The 7,971-nt window shown below is 41.7% G+C and overlaps 1 pseudogene; it reads right to left on the bottom strand.

Moving 5' to 3' along the window:
- Positions 1-6,757: 6,757 nt before the first annotated feature.
- On the bottom strand, positions 6,758-6,857 carry LOC148049127 (U6 spliceosomal RNA; annotated as a pseudogene).
- Between the last annotated feature and the right edge of the window lie 1,114 nt (positions 6,858-7,971).

Here is a 7,971-nt window from a genome sequence, read left to right as displayed (position 1 = left end):
TCTTCTTTGTGGCAACCCCTGAGATATTGGAGCATTGCTATCATGTCTCCCCTAGTCCTTCTTTCTATTAAACTAGACATACCCAGTTCCTGCAACCGTTCTTCATATGTTTTAGTCTTCAGTCCCCTAATCATCTTTATTGCTCTTCTCTGCACTCTTTCTAGAGTCTCCACATCTTTTCTACATCGTGGCGACCAAAACTGAATGCAGGATTCCAAGTGTGGCCTTACCAAGGCCTTATAAAGTGGTATTAACACTTCATGTGATCTTAATTCTATCCCTCTGTTTATGCAGCCTAGAACTGTGTTGGCTTTTTTGGCAGCTGCTGCACACGGCTGGCTCATATTTAAATGGTTGTCCACTAGGACTCCAAGATCCCTCTCACAGTTACTACTATTGAGCAAGGTACCACCTATACTGTACCTGTGGCTTTTCGTTTTTGTTGCCTAAATGTAGAACCTTACTCTTTTCACCATTTAATTTCATTTTATTAGATAGTGCCCAATGTTCAAGTCCTTCTGTATCTTGAGCCTAACATTTTATTTGCTCCATAGCTGTGAAGTCTCTATTGCTAAAAGGGTGGTGGGTAACCTGACTTGCAAAAATACAATTCTCTGCCTCCACTTGAAGATGGGAGAACATCTTTTTTAGCATTTAGAATCCTTTTTTAAAAAAACTATTTGGTACAAATTTCTCCTTCCACATGCAGACCTCAGGTTACATTCTTCTCTAAATTAGTGACATCCCACGTCAACATTTTGCAACCTCTTCAAAGATAATCACTGGACATAAAAACATCCTTTGTTTCTGAGGCGCGGAGTCATTTTTTCCCCCATTGAGTTTGCGTTAGAAACTGGAACAAAGCTGGCAATTTCATCGCAATCACTGCAAGTTGGCAGATTTTGTCGGCAGCCCATTTTCCCATTCGTGGGCAGTTTTTTTTTTTTTAAAAAAACAACAACCAATCTTCCCACCTTCCTGTTCCTGGGCTCAAGCCAACCATTATTTCTCTCCACCCACAGAGCCTCCTTGGGTTTTCTATAAATGGAGCTCAACTCTTCCTGAATTCATTTTATCAAACGTATCTTCTTCCCTCTCCGATTCGCCCACTGTAGCAACATGCCACCGTGGTCACTGCAACTGGTAACAGTGCGGGGGGGGGGGGGGCAAGATTGTAAACAGTGCTACTGTGTCACTTTCGCAGTTTATGGAGGCTTTTGAGTGCAACAGATGAATGTTAGAATGAGGCTGGAGAGGTGTTGGATGTTTAGGGAGGCAGAGTGGATTGTGAATCATTAGACAAAAGGATAAATTGAAAAATTTAGCGTGACCCGTCAAAACCGCGGAGGACAAAATCACGCTCGACGAAAGCGCGCATTTGACGTCATCACAGCGCGACGAAAAAAAATAAAAATTGAAATAAAAATAAAATTAAAGCAAGCCGATTCACATAAAGGTAAGGGTTAGGGTTAGGGTTAGGGTTAGGTTAAGGGTTTGGGTTAGGTTTAGAGCGTTAGGGTTACGTTTAGCGTTAGGTTAAGGGTTAGCGTTAGGTTTAGCGTTAGGTTAAGGGTTACGTTTAGGGTTAGGTTTAGCGTTAGGTTAAGGGTTACGTTTAGGGTTAGGTTTAGGGTTAGGTTAAGGGTTAGGTTTAGGGTTAGGTTTAGGGTTAGGTTTGGGGGGGTTAAGGTAAGGTTTTTGCTTTATTTTTACATTTTTCGATCACAGCGCGATGTTTTCATCGCGCTGTGATGACGTCAAATGCGCGCTTTCGTCGAGCGCGATTTTGTCCTCCGCGATTTTGTGGTGGAACCAAATTTAGATGGAAAATCCACTGGCAAATATTACTTCTCCTCCTCCTCCTCCTCCTCTTATTCCTCCTTCTTTTCCTCTTTCTTTTTCCCTTCTTTTCTAGTTTAATGAAAAGAAGGACTAGGGGAGATATGATAGCAATGTTCCAATATCTCAGGGGTTGCCACAAAGAAGAGGGAGTCAAGCTATTCTCCAAAGCACCTGAGGGTAGAACAAGAAGCAATGGGAGGAAACCAATCAAGGAGAGAAGCAACTTAGAACTAAAGAGTCCTTTTCATTAGACTAGACCAGTGTTTCTCAACCTTGGCAACTTGAAGATGTCTGGACTTCAATTCCCAGAATTCCCCAGCCAGCGAATGCTGGCTGGGGAATTCTGGGAGTTGAAGTCCAGACATCTTCAAGTTGCCAAGGTTGAGAAACACTGGACTAGACATACCCAGTTCCTGCAACCGTTCTTCATATGTTTTAGCCTCCAGTCCCCTAATCATCTTTGTTGCTCTTCTCTGCACTCATATAGACTCTAGAGAGAAACTATTCTCCAAAGCACCTGAAGGCAGGACAAGAAGCAGTGAATGAAAACTAATAAAGGAGAGAAGCAACTTAGAACTAAGAAGAAATTTACTTACCATTAGAACAATAAACTAGTGGAACGGCAGGTGTTGAGGTGTTGTGGATGCTCCATCACTGGAGTTTTTAAGAAGCGATTGGACAATCATTTGTCTGAAATGGTATAGGGCAGCGATGGCAAACCTTTTCTACACACTATATATATCTACACACTATATATATCTAGACTTGATGGGATTCAAGTCAAATGTTTCTCCCTCATAATCATAACCAATATCATAACCATAAACAATATGAAATGCCAGGCGACTTTGAATGTCACCATCAAAGGCACAGCTGCTACTGTGACACTAAGGCCGGAGTTATAAAGTACACACTGAGAAAAAATTTTTTATCAAGACCACACATGGCATCATTTTCCAGATGGTGTTTTTTCAACCTCGGCAATTTAAAAACTGTGTGGATTAGAACTCCCAGAATTCCCTCACCTGCATAGCTGGCTGTGGAATTCTGGGAGCTGAAGTCCACGTGTCTTAAAATTGCCGAGATTCAGATTTGGATTCAGATTTAGATTCAGAATCAGAATGGAGCTGGAAAGGACCTTGGAGGTCTTCTAATCCAGGCCACTGCTCAAGAAACATGGAAGTCGGGAAGCCAAATTCTTGTTCCTTGTCATCAAAGGCAGCTCTTGATGCCCTGGAACTGGGCATTTCATTCCAGGCATTCTGTTTTTAACATGTAACAGATGAAATAGAAAAAATTAAATAGAAAGGATTGGAAATTGAAAGAATTAAATAGAAAGAGAGAGAGAGTGTTTGACCTAGTGCTTAAGGCATTGGGCTAGGAAACAGGAAGTAGTAAGTTCTAGTCATGTCTTAGATAAGAAAGCGGGCTGGGTGACTTTGGGCCACTCATCAGGAGCCAGTGAATTCTAGTCCTGCCTTAGGCATGAAAGCTGACTAGTGACTTTGGATGGATCATCCAAAAACTGTGAGTTCTAGTCCCACCTTAGCCATGAAAGCTGGCTGGGTGACCTTGGGCCAATCCCCAGGAGACAGTGAGTTCTAGTCCCGCTTTAGGCATGAAATCTGACTGGTGACTTTGGGCCAATCACCAGGAGACTGTGAGTTCTAGTCCAGCCTTAGGTAGGAGAGCTGACTGATGACTTTGGGCCAATCACCAGGAGACAGTGAGTTCTAGTCCCACCTTAGGCATGAAACCAGTCATTCTCTCTCAACCCAATCAATCTCATAGGGTTATCATTGTGTGGGGGGAAACAGGAAGAGAAAGGCATGTTAGGTATGTTCACCACCTTGAGTTATTTGTGAAAATAATGAAGACAGGATACAAATGAACAAATAAAATAAATAGGGGCAAGAATTCATTAGGTATTATACATTTCCCAGTTTCCAGGTTACTGATTTCTGTGGAGAGAGAGAGAGAGAGAGAGAGAGAGAGAGAGAGAGAGAGAGAGAGAGAGAGAGAGAGAGAGAGAGAGAGAAGGGAGGGGGAGAGAGAGATGAAGGAGGGAGGGAGAGAGAGGGGGAGAGAGAAAGAGAGAGGGGGGAAATGTAAGAAGCAACAAGAAGGGAATTAGAGTAAGTGAAGTGCTCAAAAGATCATTTTGCCTCTGGGCTTTTCACAGTCTTCAAACAATCCTTAGCAACCTGACCCAGAAAACTACCAACCATAATTTTCATTTTGATAGAAAGAAAGATGTGGGACCTAGGAGAATAATTGCAAATGGAAAAAATGTGTTGATGGTTTGCTTTGCAGGGGTCCACCATCCTGTTAAAAAAATTAAATTATAAAGCTATTATTGATTTATGTATAATCAGCCATAATACTGCACAATGCATAAATTAAATAATATGTGAATACAGTAATTATAAAAAACTATATCTCTCAAAGTAGGACTTGGTATACGTAGAAGATTCGTTTTCTCAATATGTGTGGCCTTTCAAGCCAAATGCAGCTGTTTATCCTTTCCCACTGCAAGGATTTTCTCCTGCTTCTCCACATCTCACAGACAGAAGGAAGGAGAGAACACAATTGGTCATAGATGCATTTTGGATTTCATGGGAGAATTCTCTGAGAGCTGTATTTCCTCTATTTTCCTCCAACTGAAGAATCAAGAAGGAGTTGGATTAGAAGACCTCCAAGGCAGTGGTGAAATTCAATTTTATTTTACTATCGATTCTTTGGGCATAGCTTGGTGGGCATGATGTGTGTTGGTGGGCATAGGAGGGGAAGGATACTGCAACATCTCCATCCCCATCCCACTCTGGGGCCAGCCAGAGGTGGCATTTGCCAATTCTCTGAACTACTCAAAATTTCCACTATGGGTTCTCCAAAACCTGTCAGAACTTGCTGAATTTCACCCCTGCTCCAAGGTCCCTTCCAACTCTGTTATTCTGACTTGGTAACATCTTTTCTGACTAGCACATTTTATGAAAAGGCAGAAGCTCTTGCGAATTGCAGCCTATATCTTATGGGATGCATTGTGTGGCTGGGTTGATGTGTGATTTACACTGAGATTTTGAGGTGATGGGCGAAGGAGAGAAGAAAATATATGTTGGTTAAACAACTGCAGGTTATATATCATAGGCACCTTATCAATCATAATAGGTCTTAAAATGAACCACTGTGTGTTGAGAGATATCAATAAAGGAGAATTTTTGTAGCTCAGGATTGAAATGAGGGGTCGTTGGTGCTCTCTGAGCTTGAAGACATTTCATTACCCAAATTAAATAACATCATCAGTGTTAGTAGGGAGCAGGGTTTGCTCTAACTCCCTACGAGAATTGATGATGTTACGCAGTTTAGGTAATGAAATGTCTGCAAGAACACAACCAAGCTCAGAAAGCACCAAGGACACTCACCTTCTGAGATCGCCTGGCACATTTTAATGTATGTGAGTTCAACAACTTCTCCCACAGTGGTGGAGTTGAAATCTCATTTCTCCAAAAAAAATTGGAAAGTGCTTTGGAGTTTCCTTTGACATTCCTTTGTCCTTGTTTTGAGTCTTGCTGTCAAAGTTTTCTCCCTTCGTTCTTTGGCACAAGATTTGACCTAGCCAGAATTCAGGGAGGCATTGCTGGAAGCTGAAGGCATCTCATTACAAGAAGAATATATGGAAGGGCCTCCAGTCTTGTGTGTGAAGACATTGGGTCCATGATTGGTATAAATGTGGGGGCAAATCAGCCATCCAAGTTTGTTGCAGGGTGTATTAGCATCATTGTCCTGTTATTTCCCATTGCTAGTGAGAATCTCTTTCAGGTTGGGTAAATTGTAGGCAAGCATGGATGGATCTGTCACTCAGTACTTGGGAAAGTGCAGTGTCATTGCATTATACAGAAGATTATTAATCATTTGTGTGAATGGTTTGAAATGTGAGCTGTAGGGGACAACCCGAATCTTCTGTCATCTGTCTTTTAATGGGCCCTCCCCGTGAATCAATCTGACCCTATTTATTTATCTATTGATCTTCATGTGCGGATAGTTCGGTGTCCTGAATGCCAGATTCAATTTCATCAATTGAGCATCTCTGTCCAGGTAAATTAGAATAAATGCTGCTGCAGCAGCATAGAGCCTCTCTCTAGATGACGAATTTGGTAATGTGTTTTGCATGGAAGTCAGGAGCAGGTATGCATGATACACAATGAAAGGTGTTTTATTTTTTACATCATGGTGTTTAGGCATCCATTGTATAGTTTTATCATGACTTGTTACTTAGTTAGGTTGTTGGTGGGATGGAACCTATTATTGAAAATTAAAAAAAAAAACTTTTACAAATGTTTACTTCCCTCCCCCTACCCCCCCACCCAAACTCCACCCCTCCCAACCTTCCCTCCCCCCGACTTCCCAGAACCAATACATATAAATCTTTTAACAAAAATATTCTAAAGTAAACTTAAAAGTAGAAAATTAATATCCTCTATCATTTGAGCTTTAACTCCTCTTTGCTAGGCTAACTCTAAACAGGTTATGTCATTCCTTGTTGCCTCAGTCATAAGCTATCTGGAATTTATTAGTCCCGTATTTATTTTGAGTATAGTCAATCCATCTTCTCCACTCCAGTTTATATCTCTCATTGGAATGGTCCTTGAGATATGCTAATATTTTAGCCATCTCAGCTAGGTTTGTTACTTTCAATGTCCATTCTTGAATAGTAGGCAAATCTTCCTTCTTCCACTATTGTGCCACCAACAGTCTTGCTGCAGTTATTAAATGCAAAATCAAGTTAGTCTCTATAACTGTACAATCAGTAATTATACATAACAAAAATAACTGAGGGGTAAACTTTATCCTTTTTTTAAGAACATTTTGCATAATCCACCATATTTTTATCCAAAATGCTTTAACCTTTTTACAAGTCAAAAATATAGAACGCTTCACAAATTTGCATGTCATCCTCGCGCAGGGGCCATGCTAATCTTCTTTGTATCATTGGGATGGAACCTATTGAAGCAATCAAAAGTCATTTGTGTGAAATACTCTAGGGCAGTGTTTCTCAACCTTGGCAACTTGAAGATGTCTGGACTTCAACTCCCAGAATTCCCCAGCCAGCATTTGCTGGCTGGGGAATTCTGGGAATTGAAGTCCCGGACATCTTCAAGTTGCCAAGGTTGAGAAACACTGCTCTAGGGTTTCCTGCTTGAGTAGGGGGTCGGGCTAGAAGACCTCCACAGTCCCTTCCACCTCTGCTGTTCTGTTATTCATAATGGAATTTGGTGAAAGGTTCTTCATCCCCATGGCTGCAGACGATGAAAATATCATAGGTGTATCTCAAATAAAGCAGGAGATAAGATTTGAGAAAGCATTGTTCTAGATTGGCTATCAAGATGATAACATGAAGGAGCCACGCTCATTTGTAGGTACAAATTATTGGTCATATAAAGTCACATGATCTGGTGGTAAAGTATGCTACTTTGGTATCAGGGATGAAGTTTTGAGTGGTGTGAAATCTATGTCTGTGAGGGATGACGGCATATAGTGCCTCAACATCCATGGTGGCTAAAATTAGGAAATTCAGTTCTTTTGGGAAGTCTATGGTGTCTTTCATATATGGTAGCTGGAAATGCTAGTGGAATTAAGTCTGATGCCAACCCTGGAACGAACGTAACTGGGGTCACCTTTGAGGTTTCAGGGCTGCCCCTAGTTGGAACAGGGAGAGAAATACTTAGCTGGGGTGTTATAGTCAAAATAAGAAGTTTTCCTGTGAGAACCAAGGTCATTCCAACAGGTGGCTGGGAGAGGAGGAGCAAAGTAACCAAGCACACGATGACAAAAAAGTTAGCCATCACTACCCTACACCATTTATGACAGATAGCAGTTAGCAATAGCAGTTAGACTTATATACCGCTTCATAGGGCTTTCAGCCCTCTCTAAGCGGTTTACAGAGTCAGCATATCACCCCCACAGTCTGGGTCCTCATTTTACCCATCTTGGAAGGATGGAAGGCTGAGTCAACCTTGAGCCGGTGAGATTAGAACCGCTGAACTGCAGATAACAGTCAGCTGAAGTGGCCTGCAGTACTGCACCCTAACCACTGCGCCACCTCGGCTCATCTGGATGGCAGTCCAATCTCTT

This window comes from Thamnophis sirtalis, unplaced genomic scaffold (assembly GCF_051295495.1).
Source record: "Thamnophis sirtalis isolate CommonGarterSnake01/CBP01778 unplaced genomic scaffold, rThaSir2_p1.2 scaffold_2, whole genome shotgun sequence".
Lineage (NCBI taxonomy): Eukaryota > Metazoa > Chordata > Lepidosauria > Squamata > Natricidae > Thamnophis > Thamnophis sirtalis.
Note: the sequence above shows the minus strand (reverse complement) of the source record. Positions and strands in the feature narration are given on the sequence as shown.